General features: G+C 36.2%; 1 long non-coding RNA gene across 1 annotated transcript; it reads right to left on the bottom strand.

Annotated features, from left to right (window-relative positions):
- Positions 1 to 5,578: 5,578 nt before the first annotated feature.
- On the bottom strand, positions 5,579 to 7,915 carry LOC306989808. The gene is made up of 3 exons (XR_013795739.1): positions 7,240 to 7,915; positions 6,371 to 6,423; positions 5,579 to 5,698 (listed from the first exon to the last, which is right to left on the bottom strand). It is a non-coding gene; the product is annotated as an uncharacterized lncRNA (long non-coding RNA).
- Between the last annotated feature and the right edge of the window lie 19,614 nt (positions 7,916 to 27,529).

The following is a 27,529-nucleotide window of genomic DNA, read 5'->3' as shown; positions in this document are numbered from 1 at the left end:
GTGACCTAGCCTGAATCATTATCACACCGCTTGGGGACACTTAATATTCAACAATATTATCGATTTGACTGCACTGACACTATTGGATGAGAACTGAACTGAGCTGGACGATGACATCACTGTTTCCTGCAGAACAGCTATATAGATGAAATTAACTAATTCAATAATGATCTTTACAACGGAACTGAATCAACACTGAACTGACTTGCTGAGCAATGATACTCTTTTCATTTAGAGATGCTGTACACCAGAATATCATTACTTTGTAGGGCCTATGTTATTTTTATTTTGTAAATAAATATTTTATTAAATTAAAATATATATATATATTTAACATTTTTACAAAAAAAAAAAAAGGACATACAGTATTCAGATACTTCTTTGGTGAAATGTTTTACTTGAAAAGTGTGTTCGTGTTTTTTTCTTTCATATAAATGGTACTTCACATATTTTTGTATTTCAAGTATATTCATTAAGTGTTCAAATATGTTTAGAAAGAGATATCTCTGGCAGGTTTGTACAATAAATTATTTTGTCCAACGTCTTTGTGTAGCTCAGACCCCCCCCCCCCCCCCACCACCACCACCACCACCACCACCCCCAAACTTCAAACTAGCACTGTCCTTCACTGCAAGTGTCTTTCAGAACTTCTCTTTAAAAACGAATCGTGAGGACCAGAGGAAAAATGCATTACCATAATGCATCAATTGCACTTTCCTCAAAGGCTCATTTATTTCTCGTCTCATTATACGCTTTGGGCTTCTCTGAAAATTGTAACCGAGCCATGCTTTTCTTACAGTAGGTTGTCATTTGGAGGTTATCCCAGTCATCCCTCCGACATTAACCCAGCCCTGGGACTGAATGGGCTGTGTGATGCCAGGCGGTCGTGGGGCGTCTGAGGGGTAACGGCCCTGCAGTGACACCTGAGACGTCAGTCCTCAGCAGCACACACTGGCTCTCCTCCAGCTGGATGTCCCTCCATTCTCCTAAAACAAATCAATCCACAGGCCCGCCGCAGATAGCAGAGCGCTCCATTACGCACACTTTCCAGCTCATAGATCAGGGTTTGAATTACTGCTAAAAACGGCACATATGCTTCAGAGTTGCTACTTTTTCTGTTATGACACTGAAATCTATTGGCTTTTTAAGTGTCTCAGTACTGCAGGAGAAATATAATTTTTTTAAACTACACCGCTCTCTGAAATGGTCAAATGTAGTTGTAAGATTATTTCTAAAATGATTGTTAATGTATGTTTTGCCTGGCAGCAAATCTAATTTTCAAAAGTGTTTTTCTTATCACTTTTTATTTTATTTTTTTTTATTAATATTTAAAATCCTTTTTTTAGTATAAGTGCACGCTTGTGAAAAAGAAATACACTTTAAAAAGAGTACTTATTGAAAATACTTTAAATGAATATACTTAGGTGCAAACTGAATGTTATTTATATTTGAAATGTATAAAATAAAATAAAAATTTGATTTGAATGTGTTTTAATGTTTAAATGATTAATTTGACAAAAGATTATTAAAGCATAAGGAATATGTGCTTTTAATTTGACATTAAAGTGCACTAGAAAAGTGTGCTAAGAAACAGAGGCTGCATCCGAAATCGCATACTCTCATTAGTAGGTACTTATTTTGAATAAGTACTTTGTAACCGCAATAAAAGTTTGTTCTCAATATGAATGTGTGTGCATGTCTGAACGTAATCTGGACGTACGTTGCTTCACTGCCATTCAAAAATCCTCTCTCATGGCCTCATGGGATAGTAAAGTGTCCATCATATGCACTTCAGAATGTGCATGAAGAAGTAGGTCATCCGATCCGTGTACTATTTGCCTACTCTTTTATGAGTACTGTGAATTCAGACATAATATTTTTGTCACATACTGTTTTTCACCTACTATATTATAGTAGGGAATGCGATTTCAGATGCAGCCTTTGTCATGAAAGTGCACTTAATTGGCCTTTTATTTCATCAATATTATATTATCTGCAAGTACAGTTACTTTTAAATATCATTCACTCATTCAGTACAGGTAAGCACATTTCATTTTAACGTGACAAAACAGAACTTTTAAAAGGAACCACATTCATTTCCTGATTAGAAATCTTTTAGCTTTATATGTCATCTTAACTATGCAAATATGACAATTATTGTAATTTAAATGATGTCACTGGCACGGTTGCTGTGGTAATGAAGCACAACGTATTTATTTTAAAAACAACAGTCTTTAATATCACTCTTAGGAAATAACAGAATAATAAGTTAGCAGCACAACACTTGATTCAAAGACGACACCAATGAACACGGGGGACACTGGGCTTAAATAACAAGGAGAACTAATGACATGATTAACAGGTAAACGTAATCATGAATCAGGCACACTGGGAAACTGGGTCAGATGACAAGCACAGGGTAACTAGAACCCAATCAAAACAGAGCATAGGGCTACATGTTACTACATCAGTCACACATCATATTATATAACCAAAGCTATATGGTAATCAAATAATCAATAATCAAATAAAATGTTCTCATTCTTTGTTTGCTCGCAGGCTAACCATACCACTGGTCAATTATCCTGCTAGCTTGGCATACCATTAAATGATTCGCCTCTTATAACCTCTGCAAATTACACATCACAAAAATACTGTTTGCCTGAAATCATCTAAAGATGATATGTTTATTTTCAAATTAGTATTTTTTTATTTTATTTTTTAAATAAAAAATAAATTCACATTCAATAAAATGACAATGATTTCTAAAGCATTACGTGACATTGAAGACTGGAGTAATGAAAATGAAAATACAGCTTTGCCGTCGCAGGAATAAATTACATTTTAAAATATATTACAATAGAAAACAGGTAAACCAGTGCATTTCAAATAATGAATGCAGCCTTGAACATAAACATTTCAAAAACATTACAAAAAAAAATCTTACCAAACCCCAAAGTAGTGTAGTCATAAAAAACAGTTTATTAAAAGAACAAGATATGATGTTTTATAAACAAAGTTCGGGAGGAGCACGTTCAAATAATTGATCCAATTATCACATCATTCCAACCAGCTGTCAACAATCAGTAATCAACATTTCTATCCAATCAGCATGAGTGGAGACCTATATACATACTCATTTGACTCACCAACGTTCCTCGACAGTTTTTCAGCATCCCTCCACCACCCCGTCTCCTCACACTCGCCTGGTTACTTCCTAAACCAGCAATACGGGGGGAGTACTCTGGGTTCGGGCCGAATACCGAGCCCGGAGCCCTCTCCTCGGACAGCACGCCAAATATGCATTTATTCCATCTGACTTATTTGTAAGTGTGAACTCGTGAAATGGCTATAAAGTGATATTTTTATAGACAGGCATTACGAACATGTCTTGGGGTCCTATTTGCAATAACGACTGATTGACTGTATTCTCTTTTATATCCATCCATCTAGGGACGCTGAAATCATTCTACAGGTTGTGTGAAAATATGTCTTCAAATACCCTCTCAGAATCACTTATAAATAAAGCTATTTCATTTGCATTTCAAAAGCAAGACCATTCAGTAAATAACATGTTTACATTCCAAAATATCTCTGTATCAGAACAAACATGAGCTTCAGTACTGTTGTCTAAAAGGCATTCCGATCAAGCCATCATAACTATAAATAATCACCATCGCTCTTTAATCATGTTCCTTCCTCAAACTCTAATCATATCTTCATTCACACAGCTGCCATATCCATATGAAGAAGAAAAAAAAAAAGGAAAAAAGAAGCACTGCTTTGATCTGAAATGTATGTGTTGGGCACTACACACGTGTGGATATGTTTCAGAACGAGGCCATCGTTTGGTTTCAAGCACAATGACTCAATCCCTCATTTCCTCCCATGAGCGATGTTTCACAGCTTCACTTCTGACCCATTTTTCTACCCATTTCACAACAACTCTGTTTGTCACTCGTTGCTCTCTCCTCCTCCTCCCCTCTCTCTGTTTCTATATCAGAATTCAATAAACAAACCGTTGTTCTTGAAAGCTCATTCACGAAAGACGTGACTTTCAAACTTCTCGCTGCCTGTCTTCAAATCATTCACTCCTTTCATATTGTGTTCTTGAGGTAGATAACTTGTGGTCATCTTCGTGAGGGATTTGCATTTCGGTCCTATTTTTCGGATCTATTTTCCTCCTTCAAAGGCACGGTACTTTGATGTAGCTCAAATCTCATTACTACGGGATCACTCGACTGCAGACGGGCGATTTCCAGTGCTCTGCGGTACGTTATACGAGGTGATAAAGTGTGAAATCCCTGGCGAGCTTGTGCTGAATGAATGGAGAAGAGAAGACAAGAAGAGAGAGATAGAGAGAAGCGAAGGGTTTAGGCTTAGTGCCACGCTGTGACGCATCCTCTGTCCAGGGTGTTGGGTTTAGCGTGTTTAGCTGTAATTAGCATGCCGCAGCATGGCATGGCATTACCTCCTGCCATCCGCTAGCTTGCTAAGCCCTTAACAAACAGAACCTTGTACGATAAACAAAGTATCTTGTCTAGCCATGTGTGAAGATGGCAACACACAACTACTGACAAACATCTTTGGCTAAGAGCTGGACTGAGACGACACTGTGGGAACGCTTCAGGGAGCAAGCTAATGTAATTAAGGAACACCGGAGGCCATCTGAAGCCTGTCACTGGAGCTTCCACAAATGGATAAACTACGGCTTCCTCGCCCGAGAGACTCCATGGGTTTAATACAGGCCGTTGGCCAATGGAGTTCCTTATCCAGAGCGGTCACATAAGGGAAATGTCGCTGTAGCAACTTTTTAAATGTTTATTTGGTGACATTCTCACTGTAGTTTCGTCAAACCCTCAGGAGTCCCCAGGTGAAAAGGAAATATATTTAAAGTGTGCTTATTTTGATATACTTAATGTATTTTAAGTGTATTGTATTAATTATGTATTAAATGTGTTATTTTGGAACAACTTCAAGTATACTAAATGTACTTTTATATGTATTTAAGTTCAATTTTAATGTAATAGTAATATATTTTAATATACTTAATTGTGTTAAAATGGAACTATTTTAAGTACATTTAGTGTAATTTAATAGCACTTCTTTAAATTGTATTTTTAATACATTTTAAATGTACTTTCGAAATACAACTTAAATATATTTTTAACATAATATTAATGTGTTCCCAGTATATTTTAAATATAATATCAGGTTATTAATAATGTATTAGTAGAACACTATAAGACCCACTATTAGTATATTAAAAATATATTTTTGAACAAAACCATTCAGTATGAAAAAAATATATTTTAATGTATTAAAAATACAGTTAAAAATTATAATTCAGTTAAACACAGTAAAAACAATATTTGTATAAAACACACACAAACACTTTTTGAAAGATAGTAAACTTTAATGCACTACATTAGTACAGCAACATATGAAAATTAAACAAAATACATTAACATAAAATGCATTGATCTGCAGAAGTATTAAACAGAACAAAAAAAAAAGAACTTAAAGGAATAAGTTCAACAAAGTCAAACAAAGTGAAATACAATAGCTGCAAACAGTCCTTCATCCTTCAAGCAAATTGAAATGATTGGTCTTGGAGTTGCCTCATTGTTGCATTTTCTTCTGATCAGTGCTCGCACCTCAGACACTGGCGTGGTCGGAAACTGTTTGATCACAGTATCTATGAAAAGGGAAAAATATTATTATTATTATTTTAAATATTAAAGCAAAATTAACATCTGTTAAAAAAGTCACTGTTCCCTTTCGAAAAGGAACTTGCACTGCGTATCTAGGCGCCCCTTTTATACTTCTGGGTCGCACTTATAGTGTCATAGGTTGTCGCCAAATTCGTTTGCCGTGATTTTATAGCTTTTTAGACACCGGTTCACATGGAACAGTCGTAACCACAATTTTTTTATATGGCATGTAATGCTTAGTTCATATTTTAACAGAAGACATTCAATATAAAATGTTAATATAATGCAAAAAAGGAGTTAATAAAATATCTACATCAAATAGAACAAACATTAAGTCTTGCTGAACAACAGTGAGGTCTACATGTTATGACACTGTAACACAGCAAAAAAAAAAAACAGACAAGTATAATAATTATAATGTATAACAAATGCTAATCTTTATTTTTAGCATTATTATTTGTTTTAGTCAGCCCCCTTTGACTTCGAGAGCAAAAAAAAGTGATGTACAGAAACACATACGTCATGACCGAATCACCATTCAATAGTCCGGATTCAAAAATCTCCATAACTGAGGTGATATGAGATTAAACCATACTTACTACTAGAGATGCACCGATTACAATTGTCAATCGATCAATCGGTGCATCACTACTTACTACTCTCTTCTTCGCTTGTCTCTGCACTCAGTTTTTCTTCTATAGCAGCTAGTCTGAAAAACAACAAATAAAAAAAAAGAGAGATTTATAAATATATATATATATATATATATATACATACACACAAATATATAAGGCAGGCAAATTATGAAGAATGATTAGTTTTGTTTTTAAGAATGACAGTATGCTGAGTACAATGTACTTGGTGGGTAATATAATCAAAACCCTTCACAGACTCGGCAGTTTAGATACGCTCTCTTATAAGCATCCCTTAGTTTTAACAATTTAATCTTTGTACTTATTTGTAATTAGAAATATATATTAGAAAGTAATCAAAAATATATATTAGAAAGTAATCAAAAAGGCAATAAGGTTGTCAAGCTTGAACAAATATAAACACCAATCAACACACACTACCATAATTGGCTGGTCAGCTCAAGACAAAGGTAACTATATTCATAACATGTTTTTTCAAACTTTTTAAAGATAATTTACATCATAACAATGAAGCCAAATTCTTCAGGAAATCAGAAATAAATACACAGCTTCAGCAAATAAAAATTATATTAATATAATGATGTACATAATATTATAATAACTAATTCATTTTTTTGAAGATGCATTGGACAATGTTTTATAGTTGTTTTAAGACAGATAAATGTCTCCACATAGATTTTAAACAGATTTATCAAAGACTTTGAACTCTAGCAACTTCTGCACTGTCAAAGTCTAGTGTCAGCATCATGTTAGCGGTTAACGTCAGTATCCCACGTGCAAGTCATATTAGCAAATGCATAGCAGACCTATCCACCTAGGAAAACCACTAAACAGTGAGCTAGTTATTTATGCAAACAGCAACTAAAACTTACCAGTAACTTCTGAGGCAGAATCTTCATCTCTTCGAGTCTGCTTCGACTTTGACTTGAAAATCTTGGGCAAATTGAATGTAGCTGAACTGAAAAGACGTGATGTTACACTTTGTGCCAAAAATACGAAATGGTGTCATGATCACTCACCCTTAAGTAGTTCCAAACCATTTAAGACTTTCGTTAACGTTAATCTTCGAAAGAAAAACTGACATTCATATCCCTCCGATGAACGATTCACCAGATCTGTTCACGTTTCAAAAAGTGAATCGCAAAAAACATCACCCAATCCATATCAATCGCGTGGTTTCCTCCAAGTCCTCTAAGAAACACGATCGCTATAAATATTTTAACAGTTTAAATTTAAACGTCTAAATCTAATCACATTCAAGGACCGCATGCACAGCAACTGAAGCTCTGAGTGAGATGCGAGCGCATTTTCATAAGAACCAATCACAGCCGTTCAACGCCTCTGGAACCAATCAGGACTAGTCACGTGTGTTATGCGCATTGTTCAAATTTAAACAAGAACAACACCTTTTTGGAAATTAACATTTCTTTGGAAAATGTATCTATGATGCATTTCAAAAAATATGATGCTGAAATTATTGTGGGAATTTCAGTAGTACAAAATATCATGTAATAGACAACAGCCTTAAGTAGCCTTTTACAACAAACAAGTAAAAGTGAAAAAATAATAATTTTAAGCTTATTGCAATGCTAATAATAGTTGACAAATGTTTCTAATACATTATAAGTTGGTAAATATTGTAAATGTATTTTTTTTATATTAAAATGATAAAAACATAAATAATTAAACTATATTGCAGTAGGCCTAAGTGTTTATAAAGTACATACATTTTAAACACACTAAAAGCTTAATCATTTTGCTGTTCTTACACAAAGTACACATAAAATGTAGGCTACTTTAAGTAAGAGCAACATATGCATGTTTTCTTTAAGTACACTAAAACTTGACTAAAAGTATGGTTGCATTTAGCATATTTCTTAAAAGTGTAACTAAGCATATATTTATTACCAAATACTTCTAGTACACTTTTAAGAAATATATTTAAAGTATGCTTGTAATTAGCATATTTATTAAAAGTATAATTAAATATATATTTATTACCAATGTACTACTAGTATACTGTTTATAAATATATTTAAAGTATGCTTGTAATTAGCATATTTATTAAAAGTATAATTAAATATATATTTATTACCAATGTACTATTAGTATACTGTTTAGAAATATATTTAAAGTATGTTTTTAATTAGCATATTTATTAAAACTATACTTAAATATATATTTATTACCAATGTACTATTAGTATACTGTTTAGAAATATATTTAAAGTATGCTTGTAATTAGCATATTTCTTAAAAGTATACTTAAATATATATTTATTACCAATGTACTACTAGTATACTGTTTAGAAATATATTTAAAGTATGTTTTTAATTAGCATATTTATTAAAAGTATACTTAAATATATATTTATTACCAATGTACTACTAGTATACTGTTTAGAAATATATTTAAAGTATGTTTTTAATTAGCATATTTATTAAAAGTATACTTAAATATATATTTATTACCAATGTACTATTAGTATACTGTTTAGAAATATATTTAAAGTATGCTTGTAATTAGCATATTTATTAAAAGTATACTTAAATATATATTTATTACCAATGTACTACTAGTATACTGTTTAGAAATATATTTAAAGTATGTTTTTAATTAGCATATTTATTAAAAGTATACTTAAATATATATTTATTACCAATGTACTACTAGTATACTGTTTAGAAATATATTTAAAGTATGTTTTTAATTAGCATATTTATTAAAAGTATACTTAAATATATATTTATTACCAATGTACTATTAGTATACTGTTTAGAAATATATTTAAAGTATGCTTTTAATTAGCATATTTATTAAAAGTATACTTAAATATATATTTATTACCAATGTACTACTAGTATATTTTTTATAAATATATTAAAATGCAATTCAATGTATTTTAAATGCACTTTAAATAAGCATGTTGGAAATACAAATGTATTATAAACATACTATTTGAATTTCAAATATATTTTTAATACATTTAATACTACGACTTTTTCACCTGGGTCTTTGGATATTATTATGTGTTTGAATGACACAAAGCATTTTTTTTTATTCTAGTAGGCCTATATACATTACCATATCTCTGAGCCACTAACCACATTAATATAAAACACGTAGAAACGAGATAAATGTACAACCATCGTTTAATCTATAAAGCACACAAAAAGTTGTCCATTTGACACGTGTCACATTTGAAGTGCATTATTGAACAGAGCAAAACTGAAACGTACATTATTTTGCAAATCATATTTGCTCCTGTTATTTACGGATACCATTTTGTGATGCAGGATAAAAATCAAGAGTGACGTTTTCTTTAAAAGTCCGTTCCCTTAACACAGAGCTTCTTATTGGGAATGAATCACAGAGAAAAATTCCTTAGTGTGTGTGTGTATATGATTTGTGTTAAAAGAAACCCAATACATCCACACAATCCCTCTTGGGGCTGACCTGCAATCCTGGAAATAAAGCAAAACTTACATAGTCCTTCAAGTAAAGATAACAACATCTTAAGTATGGAGGGTCTCTGTGGAGTGTTCATGCAGTATGTGTTTGCATTAAACCATGTGACAGTACGGTTTGTAAATGCATCACTTTAAGTAAAAGCTTCTCCCTCCATTCTCATGTTTATGTCTGTGTGTGCGATGAAAGATGTATGCTTTTATACGAGTGTGTTGTGCAGATCTCAGGACGTTTGACAAGCTCCTCGTGGGCAGTACAAAATGGAAAAGGTTTCAGCTCTCACTTTAGACTTTCTCTGACACATTTACCTTGTTCTCCAACCCATACTTAAAGAAAACAAACGTTAACTCTACACGGCATTATCCTCACCAAGAGTGTTGGGTTTTTAACAGCCTATATCCAGAGCTAAAATAAGGTGAGGGTCATCTGCTGGCTTTTCCAGATGACTGTCTCAACATCTTTACTTGGTACGTACAGCAGTGCTAATGGGTGGAAATATCCTTCCCTCTCGCTCTATGTCTCAAGACCGTCTTGTTAGCATCTTGCTTTCTCTGTGTCTAAACTTTTGTACTCTCATCTATCTTTACTTTTCCAATGTTTTTGGTAACATTAACACTTTCTTCTCCATACAGATTCCATACATAAGTCGACACACTTAAATAAATAAATCAATTTTATCCTGTTTTGTAAGGAAAAATATTAAACTATATGTTGAATTATTATTATTGCCTTATTTTATAAAATCTTTTTTTTTTTTTTTTTGAATGTATATATATTTTTAAATAAATTATTATTAATGTACATGTATCCTAGAGATACAGCTGACATGATGATGCACTCTAAAAAAAGCTGGGTTGTTTCAACCCAATTTTGGGTCAAATATGGACAAACCCAGCCATTGGGTTAAATTTTTAAATGACATTTTTAACCCAACTTTGGGTTTGTCCAAATTTGACCCAAAATTGGTTTGGAAAAAAAAAAAAACAGCATTTTTTAGAGTGTGAGTTTCATTACAGTCACATGTTTGGACTTCGCATTGGTTTACTGAGTAACAAAAAAGAACAATCCCGTTAGACCTTAAGAAAAATTCACTTTATTATTTACCATAGTAAGATTTGCTAAATAAGTTTGCTTGTCACTATATGTTCAATTTGTTTAGTTATCATTTCTGCTACCCATTTGAATTATAAGTAACCTTTGTGTGGCAAATCTTCTATATCTTTGTCTTTCTGCCTGCACACACCAGTAACATTGCTCACCCTTGGACAACACATTATATACACACATACAAAAACAATATCATATCACTGAATCAATACAATCAATAAAACAATTTACAATTACAGAATTAGAAATGGCATTACACAAGGAATAATAATTCCTACATTATTATTGACAACAAAACTCTGATTTGTTGATGGTATGAGATTATTGTGAGTATTAGATTATTTATTTCTTGTATTGAGGTTGTCTGTCCATAAAATACTGAGCTGCAGCTCTATGACATCACAGAGGTCCAGAATTCCGACACACTAAAACTGCTTTGCAGGAGAAATTAGAATTGTGGTGTGAAGAAAGTAGTAAACGTGGTTGGTGTTTTGAATGGTTCTCCCAGTTTTCAGTATTGACAGCTTTAATTCTTCGAAATATGGCTCAAAAAATAGTTAAGAATGATGCTCCATCAAGGGCAGAATCTCACGGTGAGTTCTCTCAAAGAGCTTCACTGTGCCAGAACCTTTCAGCAGACACCCAACATTTCTTCAAGTTTGGGATGAACGGCCCTAGACCGAGTATCCTTGAAAGACCATCCTCATCTCACAATCGTGAGGTAGGTTTGATTTCCCTGTATTTGGATGAGTAGTTGGGTGGTTCACCAATGTGTTACATCCATGTTTATTCATTAACTAACAGTGTACAGTAAATTAATGTGTTAATTACAATTGGTCAAAGCCATGTATTTCAACTTCCAGTGGTCTGTTTTAATGAATCATTAGCTAATGATTTGCAACAATATCATTATGTTATGACTTTACATGTTAAGACACAAAACTTAACTCATTAAGTTAAATGTTGTTATGGTTATGAGTTTTGACATCCACACTAACGTTTGAGGTCTGTGGGCCAGTTGCATTGTGAATGTAATGTCAGAGAATGTGTTTAGAGGATGGATAAATTGGGATGCAAACAGATATCAGTGCACCAGAATATGAACCGCTGACAGCTGTTACACTGTCTACATCCGAAAGCAAGCTCCCATTGTCACGTCAGAAGCAACAGCTGGCTAGGCTGTTGCAAATCCATTTGTCCTTCATAACAGAAGTAGCTCACGCACTATGTCGGGGACTGCCGTGGATTTGTTGTTTCGTGTCATTCAGTGTAAAAAGCATAACTGATTATAATTGTTCTACTGTTTTTTTTTAAAGTTTGTTGCATTAGGTGAAGCCAGTTTTTTTGAGTCACTGTTTAACTTACTGGATTGTTAGATGCCAGAGAAATCGAATAAGGCCGTGTTAGATCCATGTTCAGATTCTGGTGGACTAATATTTGTGTTAAAACAGATAAGTGGAACCTTAAATACACTGCTTTAACCCATTTTCATATAACACCTTATTTTACAATTCATACTAAATGTTGATAGGGAATTTTTCCACGATGAGACTTTTAAATGATAGCAACATGACTTAAAGGATTAGTTCACTTTTAAAAAACTTTTGCTGATAATTCACTCACCCCCATGTCATCCAAGATGTCCATGTCTTTCTTTCTTCAGTCGAAAAGAAATTAAGGTTTTTGATGAAAACATTTCTCCATATAATGAACTTGCTCTGTTCTGTGATGCGCGTTCGTGACGTCACGTAATACGCGATTACGTTGAAAAGGTCACGCTTGACGTACCGAGTCAGTGTTTACAAATGTGCGGAAGGAGGACCATATACACATATTCAAATGTCTTTGTGTCAGTTTATCGTTTAAAATGCCCATTTCGTGTGCGTATCCTGGGTGTTGTAATATTAAAAAGCCTAAAAGAACATTTTCATCAGGACAGACATTTTTTACTTTTCATAGAAGCGTGACCTTTTCAACGTAATTGCGTATTACATGACGTCACGAACGCGCATCACAGAACAGAGCAAGGCAAGCGTTTGTGCTTATAAAACGTAAACTTTTTATTTATTTTTGAAATGACGGAACGTTTCGCTAGATAAGACCCTTATTCATTGCCTGGTGTCGTTTAAAGCCCTTTGAAGCGGCACTGACACTGTCATTTGGACCTTGAACCGTTTGGTGCCCATTGACGTCCATTATATGGAGAAATGTTTTCATCAAAAACCTTAATTTCTTTTCGACTGAAGAAAGAAAGACATGGACATCTTGGATGACATGGGGGTGAGTAAATTTTGAGCAAAAGTTTTTTTAAAAGTGAACTAATCCTTTAATCGACTATTCAGGGGTGTGTTTCCCGAAAGCATCGTTCCAGCGAAAATTTGCAAACAGCATCGCAAAGTTGTGTGGTTGGAGCGACAGCTCTCGAGCTGTGTTTAGAAGCATAATTTCTTGTTTTATGACATGTGGACTTAATAAATCCTTATCTTAAACAGAATAAGCTTACATTTGGTACAATCTATATATTTTATTTAGAATACATACAAATGTCTGTCATGATAGTCCACTGAGGTGAGTTGTAGTTGAGAACCCATGAATTTATATAAAGATCCACAAAGTGACAAAAACATAATCCAAAACAGGCTTGACTAGATATAAACGTGACAAGAAGACGGCATGAACATACACTCACCTACAGTAGGTTACAAAGCTAGATAAGAGACAATGGTAACATGAGAGCTATTTATACACAAAGATGAATCACATAGCAAGGAACACCTGGAAGCAATCAAATAATGAGCCAATGACAAACAGAGCAGAGTGTCACATGACAAGAAAATAGGTGTGTTCGACATCGACTGTGGCTGGATGTGACCAATCAGCGAGAGTTGCCGCGTATCAATGAAGTGGGGTCTACGTTTTTTAAAATCAGTTTTATTTTGATAAACATGCCACAATATAACATTGCGACTACATGAAAAGAGATTTTACTGTTATAATAAACAGATTTGTGAGCATTAGTGGAACCGAAGGTGTGAGAATAAATACAAAACACATGTGATAGTTGAAGCAGCCGGCTGCTCTTTCATGGCAGCGCAAGTCGAACAAGCCTTATAACACAACACATGACAAGAACCAGGAACAAAACTTCAAAATAAAAGATATGAAACATCAACATGACCATAAACAGACATGACCATATAATTTACATCTTTTAATTTGTCAAAAGATTTAAAGCGCCATTTTGAAGAGTGCACATGTGCGTACGTGCTCAACGAACGAGCCTATAAATTAATCTGAAAATAAAGCAAAATAAATTAGTTCTCAGATGCCATGTCCATAATTTATAGCAAAAAACTAATTCGTTAAAATAAGTTATTACTCCATCACCTCCATGACATCAATAACCAACGTGGTTTAACGACATATTTGCGACAATGTGTTTTCAGAGAACAGTTGTGACTATAGCTAGTTGATTTAGTTACATACCAACTTGTACGGGAAACGCACCCCAAATAGACTCTTTATTAACTGCTGATGCAGTAATTATTAATTAATAGTTTAGTTCTTCTTGAGTCATACATTAACTCAAGATCATTTGTGCATTATCTAAGCATGAATTAATGCATATAAGTGCACCCGTATTGTAACCACAAAATCTTCCAGGTGTCAGTTGTCATCCCCTTCAGACGAGATGAGCTCACCAAGGAAATAAAACATCCTTTGATGCCACACTATGGACTTCCCCCTTCTGTGGAAGATTCCAGTTTTGTTGGTCCACCCAAGAAGAAATTCAGTAGAGATTCCATTTATAAAGTGCTGACGCTTTCCCCCCTCTGTCAGCAACAAACCATAGAGGACATGAAGTGGAGAGCTCAAAGACAACGCCAAGAGGCTGCTCGTGTCACATGTATGGGACTGGACTGCAATATATTGGCATACAGAGCAGACAGCCAACTCCTTGAAGTTTACAAAGAACTAGACAGTATGTGCCGCTTTTAGCTCCTCTATTTTTTTTTAAATAAAATGTAACAAAATTCTTGCCTATTTGTCATTTTTTCTTGTATTTTTTTCATGCACATATGAACATTTTTCTTGAACATATATAGTTCTTTCTTACCCACAGCCACATTGCAAGACATTTGCATGCAGTTGCTTACCATTTAAATAAATGCATGTAATTTCTGCAGTGAGTTGTCCTTCTTCATTCTTATCAGTTTGGACTCATTTGTAGCATACAATTCCATGACACAACAATCAAAACGTGTAAGCCATATTTATTATTTTGTCGTGTTTTAGAATGGCTGCAGAATTAACTAGTGAAGGCTGATGTGTGATGTTGTCAGCTGACATATACAGTGGAGCTCCTAATGAGAGGCTGTTCCTGTTTTGTCACATGCTGATCATCCAGTGGCCACACAGGTTCATGGACAGATCACATCTATCTCTAGAGATTTTCAAAATGTGCAATGCTGCAGTATAGCAATGGCTCTTCCAAGCTTTATAATGGGAGTGAATGGGTTTTTGTTTTTGGAAGTCCTTCAAAGCGCACCCATCCCTGATTAAAGTGCTCCATGTGGCTCTGGGGGAGTTAATAAAGGTATTCTGAAGCGAAGCGTTCGTACGACAAAAATAACAATCAGGCAAATTCGGATCGATTTACGGCGAAAGACTAACCATTGAACTTGACGCACAACGTAATGACGAACGCGGTTGACCTATTGTTTGACCTATAACTATTGTTTGAAACGTGATAGTTATGTGAAACTTTTGTATACATTTTTTTTGTTCCACAGAAGAAAAAGGGTAACACTTTATTTTACAGTGCCCTTGTTACATGTTACATGTAGTTACTGTTGTAATAACTAAAAATTATGCATAATTACATGAAACTAACCCTAAACCAATCCCCAATCCTAACCCGAACCCCATAGTAAGTACATGTAGTTAATTATTTAAATGCCTAATTACACTGTAACACATGGCACCTTCATATAAAGTGTAACAGGAAAAAAGTTATGTGACCGGTACCGGTCCGTGGGTCATTTGGTACCGGGCCGCACAAAAAGAATAAATAACTTGCATTATTTCCCAAAAAAAAAAAAAAAAAAAAAAAAAACATTTAGGCAGAGAGGATGTTATTCATGTTATGTTGTTGGCGCGATGTTACGAAGACGCTGCTAATAAAATTGCGAGTATCAACACATTGGATTCACGTTTATTATTATATTCAGGGTGCGATTTGCCGGGGGGGATGCGTGGGATTTCCCCCTTTCTGGTCAATGTATCCCTGCCTCTGCTTAATTATTTGTATCCCCGGTGGGGATAAATGTATCCCCCCCCTCAAAGTGATCAGTGCTACTCCATTAACGGCGAGACGGATCACAAAACTTATCACGGATCCGTGGTTTGATTAAAGTCGATTTTATTTTAAAATGATTACTCACTCACTCTTGAGCGTCTGGCGCGAGTGATTTCAATGTTAAGTCAATGTAACGCGCGTCTAGAGGTCCTGCTGCGCGGTGTTTAGCGCGGCGCGGTAGACGCGAGACTCATTCGCGCATCCAGTTTGCGCGAATGAGGCGAATTGCTAACACAGATCATGTCTTTTCTATCATTTCACTGTAGCTCAGCATCGCGATCAGTGTTGTGCCAGTTCATACTTAAAAAGAACTAGCTCAAAGTTCAGTTCACACAGATGATAATGAACTAGTTCATGTTCATAGTTCTTTTTTTTTTTAAATGAACTAAGTTCACATATCTAAAAATGAACTAGTTCACGTTCATTGGTTAAATTATTTTAACAAAGATGTAGGCTATTATTAATAATAATGTTATTTCAACACAATATCTCGTTATTTCGAAATAATATGTGTGCGTGCATCTGTAAATCCGGTGACGCGTGTATTGATTTGTATTAATAAACAAGTGTTTTGTCGACTCAGCTGCAAAGATGAAGTTGACGATCGCCATCTCCGTGTGAACGCGCTTATAGAGAGAAATGAACATAAGCCTAATAATGGATTACATAATCAGAGAGTAGCCTTTTTCTAATTATTTCGTTTAAAGACATTTCAAGCTTTGTGTATTTGATGTATTTGTCATGTCTGTGTGAGGCATACACTGAGTTTCGTTAAGTTAGGATGTGCTGTAGTTCACGTGCGCATGTGAGCGCGCGGGCGCCTCCGTTAGGCTATATTTGTTTCGTCGGCCTATTCATTAAATACAGGCAATTGGTTGATGAACAATTTATTAAAATTAAGATACAATTTATACAAAACGAAATTCACTTTAAAGAAAGGCTTTCTATAACAACTTCAACTTCAACGGTTAAAATCATGTCTGACCCGCGCATGTCCCATATTGCGCATCCTATCTCGGTCGTGCTGTTCACTTTTCATAAATCAAATGGAAATCAATGAAAAAAAAACAAAAAACATTATAATATTTTAACAAATATGAAACGCGCTTTTTTAATGGCTTCAACAGTATAGGCCTACATATCCTACTCTCTATTTGTACACATTTCTGCACATTAATTTAATTCTGAATTTTGCACACACAAGTTGAAAGGCATTTGTTCAAATCAAGTTCACGGATAATTGTGCATGCATTTATTAGACTAATCATTATGATACTAAAATCCTAACAAATAGGCTATGCTATGTACAAAAAAATCAGATGAGCGCATAATATGAACGGTTAAGCATTTTCCTCCCATAGAAAACCATTAGGCTATAAGAACGCTTAATGTGGCTTAATGCAGATTAGAACGTCCCCTTATTTATGTCGAAATAACGAGATATCGACACTAGGCTACTGTGTCCACCGTGGTCTCCTTTTTGATCAGCGGAAACGATGTTTGCTTGTTTGGGATCTTGTCCAGCGTATTTGAAAAAGTTAAGCAAACTTTCCTGTCTTTTTGACATTTTCCACTGAGTGAAACGATCGAGGATTAAGCCCTGGTAAAACCTGACTTTTCAAATGAGCGTGAACGTGAACTGCGCGTGCTGCTCATACCTGCCAGAGCGCCGCTCTCGTTCACGTTCATTGCGTTCATGCACAACACTGATCGCGATGTAAAGTTAACGCTATTGCATGATCACAGTTCATATGTGTGGGGAAAGATAAGCTATTAGAGTAAAAATATTACGTTAGGCTACTTCAGTTAATAAGAAAAAAGATTTTACAATTCCTCCAAATGCAGTGATGAAGTTCATGTTCTCATGATCTATTTTTATGAATAAAAATGTTTCAAAACATCCCCCCCTCTGTTTTTTTCACAAATCGCACCCTGATTATATTTAAATAATACCCCAGTTTTTATGCCGATCATATCATTTTATTTTGTTGTATTTATCCACCACACATTAAAGGCCGGTCCGTGAAAAAATTGTCTGATATCAAACCGGTCCATGGCGGAAAAAAGGTTGGGGACCGCTGATGTACCACATGTAATCAATGTTAGATCAAGGAGATCAATGTCATAAAAGTGCATTAAAAATAATTGTATTTCTTCTTACATCGACTAGTAGTTGCTCACCCCACATTTCTAAATGGCATCCTAACGCTGCTCACTCTCACCCAAACGAACAGAGAGAAGAAAAGAGTAAAAAGAATCAGAGAAACTAAGGAATCTTGAATGAAAAAGAAAAGAGAAGAAAAAGGACAGAGCAGAGAAAGGGAATGAGAAATGAAGACTGAAACGAGGACTAGGGAATTGTAGAGGGAATAAAGCAAGCTGGAGAGGAAAAAAAATTGATCTAAAGGAAGAAGGAAAAAGAGAATCAGAAATTAAGACACAGAAAAGAGGATAGAAAGTGGGTGTAAGGGGAAAAGGAAAGGAAAAGTCAAACTTGAGAAGAAGAAACTGAAAGGGAGGGAGGTAGAGAGAGGAAAAGGAAGAGGGCACGTGTCGATGTTGCTCATGTCTGCAGATGAGCACAGACACCCGAGGGAGGCTAGAGATTCAAGGAAATGTCACACATGAAAAAAAGAGAGGTAGAGCTAGAGAGGAGTGCGTGGGAGATTAATCCTGCCTCCTGTTGAGCGTCCTGTCTTGCTAATGTCAAAATAACCACTGTATTCACAAAACAGCAATTACTGTAATAATAAATATAGCTGCAAGCAGCCATTATCGGGACCAAGCGCAAAGAAGACGATAAAACATGCCAACATGGCTGGGAGTGTCAGAGCAACTGCAGCAAAGAGCAATTAAAGATATTTAAAGATGAATGTATGCAAAATGGCAGAAAAATAATATACATTTACTAAAAATATGTTTTAATGGATTATCACTTTCGACCAATAGGTTGCGCAGTTACGAAATTAAATGTATGTGGTGTGGTCAGAGTGAGGTGACAATGACACATACAAAGTTTGGTGTCAAAATGCCAAAGCATTGCAAAGATAAAGCCTGAATAGTCCTTTTGGCAGCATGCCTCAACTTTAATGCTGCAATATATGAAAACGGTTTCGTCTATCGTCACGAAATCCATAGATTTTAGTCGGCGCGGTCTGGAGATGATAAACGTTTTTTTTTTCGTGAAAATTGGACAAACGGTCTAGGAGAAGTTTGAAAAAGTCGGTTTTAAAGAAAATAAAGATGGCGGACAAGAAGTTTGGCTGACTATAGCAAAATTGATATCTATGTTTTCGGCATAACCCAAGGAATCTATTAAGACCAGTGTCATGACAATAGGCAAATTTATTCAAAAGTTATTAGCATTTTTGGAAATTTCATAACAAATGTTTTACCACAAGGTGGCGCTGCCCCAAAACATTTGAAGTACATTCAAGGCATGGTGCCGATGACTCATACGGAGTTTCGTAACGATACGCTAATGCGTTAATCAAGTATACAATTTTATATCACAATACTGTAAGTCAATGGAAATTTCATGTTTTGTTCTATTATAGCACAAACAAGAGGCACAATCCCATACATATGTGTGTCAAATTTGGTGAAAATATCTAATTTCTAAGTTATAGACATTTATATGTATAATCACATAAAAAATTACCCACACCTGACTTTGTTAGCATTTTTATGCCACTTACTATTAAGATTTTGACATTTGGGCATTAGCATGTTGCCAGCGACCTATGTTTCCAAACTTCTGACGGATTTCGAAGATATTGGCAAATGTTTTTTAAGCGTTAAATCACAACTCTTAAGGCAAAACCTAGCATGTTTGGTATCATTGGACTCGGCAAGGATTCAGGAACCTAAGGAGATGACTCCCGTGGAAATCAGTCAACCACACCCATAGTTATAAGCATTTTTAAATTAAATCTTACCACAAGGTGGCGCTGGTTCCAAACTTCTCAGGCTCCTTCAGGACATCGTATTGATGCCGAGTTTTGTAACGATACGATCATGCGTTCATAAAATACAGCATTTTGGTACAAATTTCAAAATTGCCAACGCCTAAAATGGTCGATATGGAAATGACAGCATGACGTCCTGAATCTAACGAGACCCCTTTTATGATATTTGGACAAACCGTTCAGAAGTTATGAGCAAATATGGCCATTTTTTCAACAAGCAGTTCTATGGGCTGCCATACACTTCCATATGGAAGAAGAAACGGGAGAAGAAGATTAATAAGAACGCCAACGATTTCAAGAGGTACCTACACTTTCAGTGCTTGGCCCCTAATAATAATAAGAACGCCAACAGATACAATAGGTGTTTGGCCCCTAATACTGCAACAGATACAGTGATATGCTGACAGCTGACAAACAGCTGTATTCAAAAAGACATGGATGAAAAAAAAACATCATTAATACTTGCAGGCCTCAGCTGGACGCTTCACGAAATTCGCATTGTGTGATGAAATGTTTGTGAGAAACACTAAAGATCATATGTTTCATGCTTTCCATCATCAGAAGCTAAATGAGGCTGTGGTTGTCAACCCAAAGCAAAATATGCATTTACTGTATTAAGAATGAGACAATATTTATTATACTGTATATATTTGAGTCCAACTGTACACCTGAGCCACAGACAGTGAAATATTACTTGCAAATTTCTCAATCCAAAGAACATACCGAGGCTTGAGAATTACAGGTGCGATCAGTGCATTGGCATGGTATTTTAATTAAATATGTACACCCACCCACACATCCACACACACACACACACACACACACACGCACGCACGCACACACGCACGCACACACACACACACACACAGGACCTAAGGGTACGTGCAGGAACAAGTAGGAAGATCAATAGGGAAGGAGTGATAATGAGATTTTAGTCAGAGTATTACAGGGATGGACTGAGCTATAGAAAAAGACACTGTCTTAATTATGCATTTCAAAGAAGCCTTTGTAATCTGAATATAACTATTTTACTAGCAAGTCTCCTTTAGGCAATGTGGTGCAAGAAAAAAAATGGAAAAAAAGGAAACCCACAAACAAGTACACTCTGACTCTATGTTATGCTTAACAGTTTATACATTTATACATTTTACAGACACTTACACAAGGCAAATTGCACTGCGTTCATGGTCCACAACCATGCTGCACCGTCAACAGAGGAGAGCGTTGCGGAAGAGCTTGTGCGTGCCAGGTAAGGGGCCCGCCATGATTTCGTCAGCTCTTTGTGCACCTCAGGAAAAAATGTCACTGGCTTGTGACGGGGGGCCTGCTGGCGCCCAGGGAAGAAATCATTCCAACCGACTTTTAGTAGGCTCCCCGGGCCCTGAGATCCGCCACGGCCGCGGTGAGAATGCGAAGCATCTCCGCGTCAGAGTTAGTCCTGGCATTAGCACTAGACTGTGAGAGAGGGGTGGGGTCAGCTGAGCCCGACCACTCTTCTTCAGACGCCGCAATGGAGAGGCTGTCGTCAAGCTCCTCTTCGTCTGATCTGCCGAAGGAGACGAGACCCGACGCTCGCTGGGAAACAGGACTGGCGAAGTAGATTGTGATGGAGAAAGCGAGGCACGCGGGGACGTAGCCGGCGTGGGCTCGCTTAACTCCATGTGGTTGGGCTGCCGCTGACTGAGGCGCTTCTTCTTCTGCAGCTGAAGTAGTGCAGGAAAAGGAAGCGCGGAAGGACCGGTGTCGCCATCTTGCTTAGAGAGAGTTAACCGCGTCCGCAGCATAGAGATGGGCAGGGTCTCCCACTGAGGGCAGCCTCCAGCAGAGAGTGCAGCTTCCGCATGGGAGGGACCCAGGCATGTGGCGCACTCCACGTGCCCATCTGCCTCATGCAGCTGTGAACAGCACGAGGTGCAGAGAGAACGAGGCATTTGCAACAACGCTCATGCTCTCAGGAAAATGCTCTTTTAGAATATAGCGTAGTCACCGGATGGCCGAAGGAGAACGGCGACAAAAGAGAAGCGGCTTCTCGAAGTGAAGAAGGCGCTGGTCCACTGTAGGGAAGGCTTGTTCTAGCTGCTTGGCTTGATTCGACGGCGATAGCTTCGTTTAGGAGACAGAGACGTGAAGGTCGCTGTTGCCGAAATAGTCGGCTTTTATAGCGTAAGTCACGCCCATTCTGGAGGGCTCTGACGCGCTAGCTCCTGATCCACATGTGTAGTTATTCTCTACAACTACAGATTTCACTGTCACAGGCGTTCAGTTGATTTACACCAAAACTATTTCAAGTGTGAAAAGCCCTAATATAACAACGTGTAGGTTGTTTATGGTCACCAAGCAATGTTTTAACTCTCTGAACATGGCTCATGCAAAAGGAAACTAGAGTTGCAAGGATCTATTTGTTTTATAATATAACTTTGTCAGGTATGAAAGGAGTGAGGACCCAGGTGCAGAAAACAATGGGCTTTTATTATTAAACCAAACAAAAACTATCCGAAGGGGGAAAACGAGACCGACTTGACTTGACTTGACTTGACTTGACTAACACACAACTTCAGCTTATATAACATTAAAAATAGCAAAACATTGCATAAAATAAGTCTTATTATATGATTTACCCGTCTTGTAATAAGGGCTTTCACAAACTGGTCTTTTTATGACGGTGCGATATAAAAGAGGCTAGTGTCACATGGAAAGCAAGATGAAAGTCAAGAAATACATGAAAGTTTTCAAACGATTCTCACGATTTGTACTTTGATACAGATATCAAAGAGTTTAAAAGACTCCATGTGTCTCTTCAAACAGGCACACTGGGTACTGTGTGGGCTTGCATCATTCTCTGCATGGCTGTGCCCGTGCTGCCATAACCACAATGTGATAAGATGGGCTAGTGATTGCTTCTGTTCTGTTTTTCTCAGCAGACAGAGAGAGTGTATGGCCGATACCTGTCAGAGAATGCTTGATGATTCCTGGAACGGCTGTTGTGTGGTGAAAATGAAGATTAAATCATGTTATGACAGTTCAGCATTGTTGCTTTAGATAATGGGGACCATCCTTCACTTTCAGTTCTAGCTGGCTTTGATTCTTTGCTCAAACAAAGAATCAATTTGTGTTGTGAGAGCTGTGATTGCTTTTGGAATAAACAGGTGTGAGTGAATCAATATCTACATAGGACCTTGTGAGAGTCCATTTCTTCTGAAATGAGCAATCTTTCATCTGAATGAACTCAGTGTGTGAACTGAGTATGAGCAGACATAGAAAGAACTTGTCCAAACTATTTTTCAAGACTACTCTGCTTGTATGAGACTATGCTTCACTCTTTTACATGAAAGTTGCACACGCAGAAAACTGCCGGGTTAATGTAATAGGAGAGGAGAGGAGAGGAGAGGAGAGGAGAGGAGAGGAGAAGTGAAACAAAAGCTGAGAAGAGATGATCATGAGAGGATGCAGAAAGCAGAAGAAGAGTCAGGAGCAGATGAGATATTAAATGAAACTAAACAACAACAAAAACAAAGAGGGAAAGAAGAATAAGAGACAACAAGAGATATAGGAGAGGAGATAAGGAAAGATGGAGAAACAAAAGAAGAAAAAACTAAACGATACAAGAGAGAAAATATGGCACAAAACAAGGAGAAGCAGGGGAAATGAGCTGAGAAAAGACACAAGATGAGACGAGACGAGAAGAGATAAAAAAGAGATATGAGTTGCGATGAGAGGATACAGAAAGTTGAGAAATAAGGCATAAGAGGAGACAAATCAAAACAAAAAAACAAAAAAATTAAACAAAAGCTGAGAAGAAAGGAGATGAGACAAAAAAAGAGATGAGAGCAGTGTTGTTTTAATATTATTTTTAAATGATTATATTTGTATATATATTTTCATTTAGCTATGTTTTGTATTTTACTGTGTGTATACTAAAAAGTGGTCAGTTGAATTAACCTAAAAAAAGTGAGGAACACTTTTTATGTGAACATAATGTAATCTTTTGTGTGGAATTGTGCTGTTTGGTAGCCTTTCCTTGTGTTGGTGCACAGACACGGTCTGGGTGAGCAGACGCAAACATTGTGGATTTGTAAGCCGTTGGTCACGTCCGTTCCTATCTTGGAAGTTAGTCCAGGATTGGTGGCTGTGTGGCAGGTTTAGTTGATGGCTGTTCCTCTTGTGTTTGTTTTGTTTTGATTTCCCCATCTAGCCAGCACCTGCATGTGCGCGCTGTATGCCTCCAGCGCAATGAGTGTATAGATGTTGTGAATCGTACTGGCTAGTGGGGTATTTTCTTTTGACTTTTTCTTCTTCTTTGTATATCACTTCCCAGCCTGATGTTGTCAGCCAACCCTTGTACTCTCTGTACTATTTTGATGCTTTAAAACGCATGAACTATTTATTTGCATGAGACTTAAATTTGTAGTGGAATTGATTCTTTGGTTTGGTTTGAGTGTGCTATATTTTTATTTGATATGATTTTGGGGTTGTTTGTGTAATTTACTTTGTGTTTTATTTTGAATTGTTCTGTGTGACAGTTGGGATTGTACGGGGGTTTATAAGGGGTTGGCTGTTTATCCTTTGAGGGGGAATGAGTTTTTGCTCTACAATGTATTTGAATTTATTTTCTTTGATATATGTATTATTGTCATATTGGTTTATTGTTCAATAAATCAATTTTTTTGTGAGTACGTAGTTATGTTTTTTTTTTTACCTCCCTTGCTTGAAGGAACAGGGACATTTATTATTAATTAATTAATTAATTAATTTGTTAATTTACGCATGATTTTACATCAGCTAGTTAACAGCATTGACTAGCTGATGTAAAATCATGCGTAAATGAACAAATTAATTTATTGTTACAAAGGTAACTGTTCCTTCAAGCAAGGGAGGTAAAAAACAACAACCCCCTTATAAACCCCCGTACAATCCCAACTGTCACACAGAACAATTCAAAATAAAACACAAAGTAAATTACACAAACAATCCCAAAATCATATCAAATAAAAATATCCCAGCTCTCTTCAGGTCATTGACCAGGTCCTGCCGTGTAGTTCTGGGTTGATCCCTCACCTTCCTCATGATCATTGATGCCCCACGAGGTGAGATCTTGCATGGTGCCCCAGACCGATGGAGACTGACCGTCATCTTGAACTTCTTCCATTTTCTAATAATAGCGCCAACAGTTGTTGCCTTCTCACCAAGCTGCTTGCCTATTGTCCTGTAGCCCATCCCAGCCTTGTGCAGGTCTACAATTTTATCCCTGATGTCCTTACACAGCTCTCTGGTCTTGGCCATTGTGGAAAGGTTGGAGTCTGTTTGATTGAGTGTGTGGACAGGTGTCTTTTATACAGGTAACGAGTTCAAACAGGTGCAGTTAATACAGGTAATGAGTGGAGAACAGGAAGGCTTCTTAAAGAAAAACTAACAGGTCTGTGAGAGCCGGTATTCTTACTGGTTGGTAGGAGATCAAATACTTATGTCATGCAATAAAATGCAAATTAGTTATTTAAAAATCATACAATGTGATTTTCTGAATTTTCCATCTCTCACATTTGAACATAAAAATTACAGACCTCTACATGCTTTGTAAGTAGGAAAACCTGCAAAATCGGCATACTTGTTCTCCCCATATATATATGTGTGTGCATATATATAACTCTGGAAATGCGTCTTCACATTCTGTAAATATGGTCCATATAAGAACACAAGACAAAAAGAGAAAAGAGATGAGGTAAGAAGAAGAGATAAGAGATGAGACGTAGACTTGTAGAAACAGAGTTCCATGAAGAGGATGATTCAGGATTGCTGTACATTCTTAGAGCCGTGCGTATATGTATGGTGCAGATTTATGATACCCACACTGATGTGAATGTTGTTCTAGATTAAACATTCTCCAAAGCAAACACATTGAGGAGAATTGTCAAATTTGTGGAAAAAATCCCACCATTGCTGAGAATCCACACCACGTTCAGAAAGTGAGAGTGTGTCTCAGCACAATGTATATTCTCACGAGACTCGCAAAAGGCCAATATCACCCACACAAGCGTTTCCTCTGAGACCCAGAATAAACACACCACACGTTCTGAGTCCTATGCTTGCCTCCTTCTGAAACGAGGTCATCCACGTGGCATCTCTTCAGCTCAACAGATCAAAGACCTTCTGCTTTGTCTTTGTAACTTCCTTTCTCTTTTTTGTCATGCGTTTCTTTTCTCCCCTCTTCTCCTCTCACCTGCAATTCAAAGGTCTCTAAGTCATTTGAACATACTGTATAAAGAACATCAAAAAGCAGTGAAATTCATTGGTCCATTTGAAGGCAAACATGCTTGTCTGAAATGACTGTGCAAATTAAATTTCATTATCCGCCTTCTGTTGTTTCCACCTCGTCGAATTTCTATCTTCAGTGACTCAAAAAGCTACCATGAATAAATACAGTCACAGTTTAAAAAAAGGGACAGCTTATTGAAAATCTCACTGAACTAAGGAAGAAATTATACAAAAGCTCAGAGTAAATATCCCTTTGGTAGTGTGATTACAACGGTGTTTCACTTTTGTCCTCAGTTTTTGCCAGATATGTTCACTGTTTCTAGAGATTGAATGTTAGTGATGCAACAGGCTATTGCTCTGCTACTACTTAAGTGTTAATCACTGCAAATGGAAAAATTAATTAATCCCAGTTAATCAATGTGCAGTACGGCACTGAAACCACTAAACATGAATCAATATATCAAAGAACAAAGTCAGGGGTATTTTTTTTTTTCATCTTTGTACTTGCATTTCACTATATATTGCAAAGTTCAGTAACATTGTTTATTTTTTACACATTTAACACATTAATTCATGCTAAATCATGAACAATTCACCATTTTCTCAACTATAAAACACCAATATTTACAAACCGCAAACTTCCACGTCAAACTCAAATATTTCAGTCAAAAACACATTATTTTTCGTCAGAATCTAAATTTGGCCTCAGATGACACACAAAACATAATAAATACACACACTACCTTCTTGCACACAAGTGAGATCAATTCATAACACTGTAATACAAAACTCTTATGGAATTCAGGAATTATAATGCAGCTCAATGACTATTACAGGATAGACCTACAACATAAATGAAAGAGTGCAGGTACAGTAAAATACAACAATGATTTTTAAGAAATGTTTTATTTTAATTACACTACTGTAAATTGATCTTAGATGAAAAGCATTATAAAAGTTCAAATACAAAATAATTGAATATGAACTTACACAACACAATACAGTATACTG

Source organism: Phoxinus phoxinus (assembly GCF_949152265.1).
Source record: "Phoxinus phoxinus genome assembly, chromosome: 21".
Lineage (NCBI taxonomy): Eukaryota > Metazoa > Chordata > Actinopteri > Cypriniformes > Leuciscidae > Phoxinus > Phoxinus phoxinus.
Note: the sequence above shows the minus strand (reverse complement) of the source record. Positions and strands in the feature narration are given on the sequence as shown.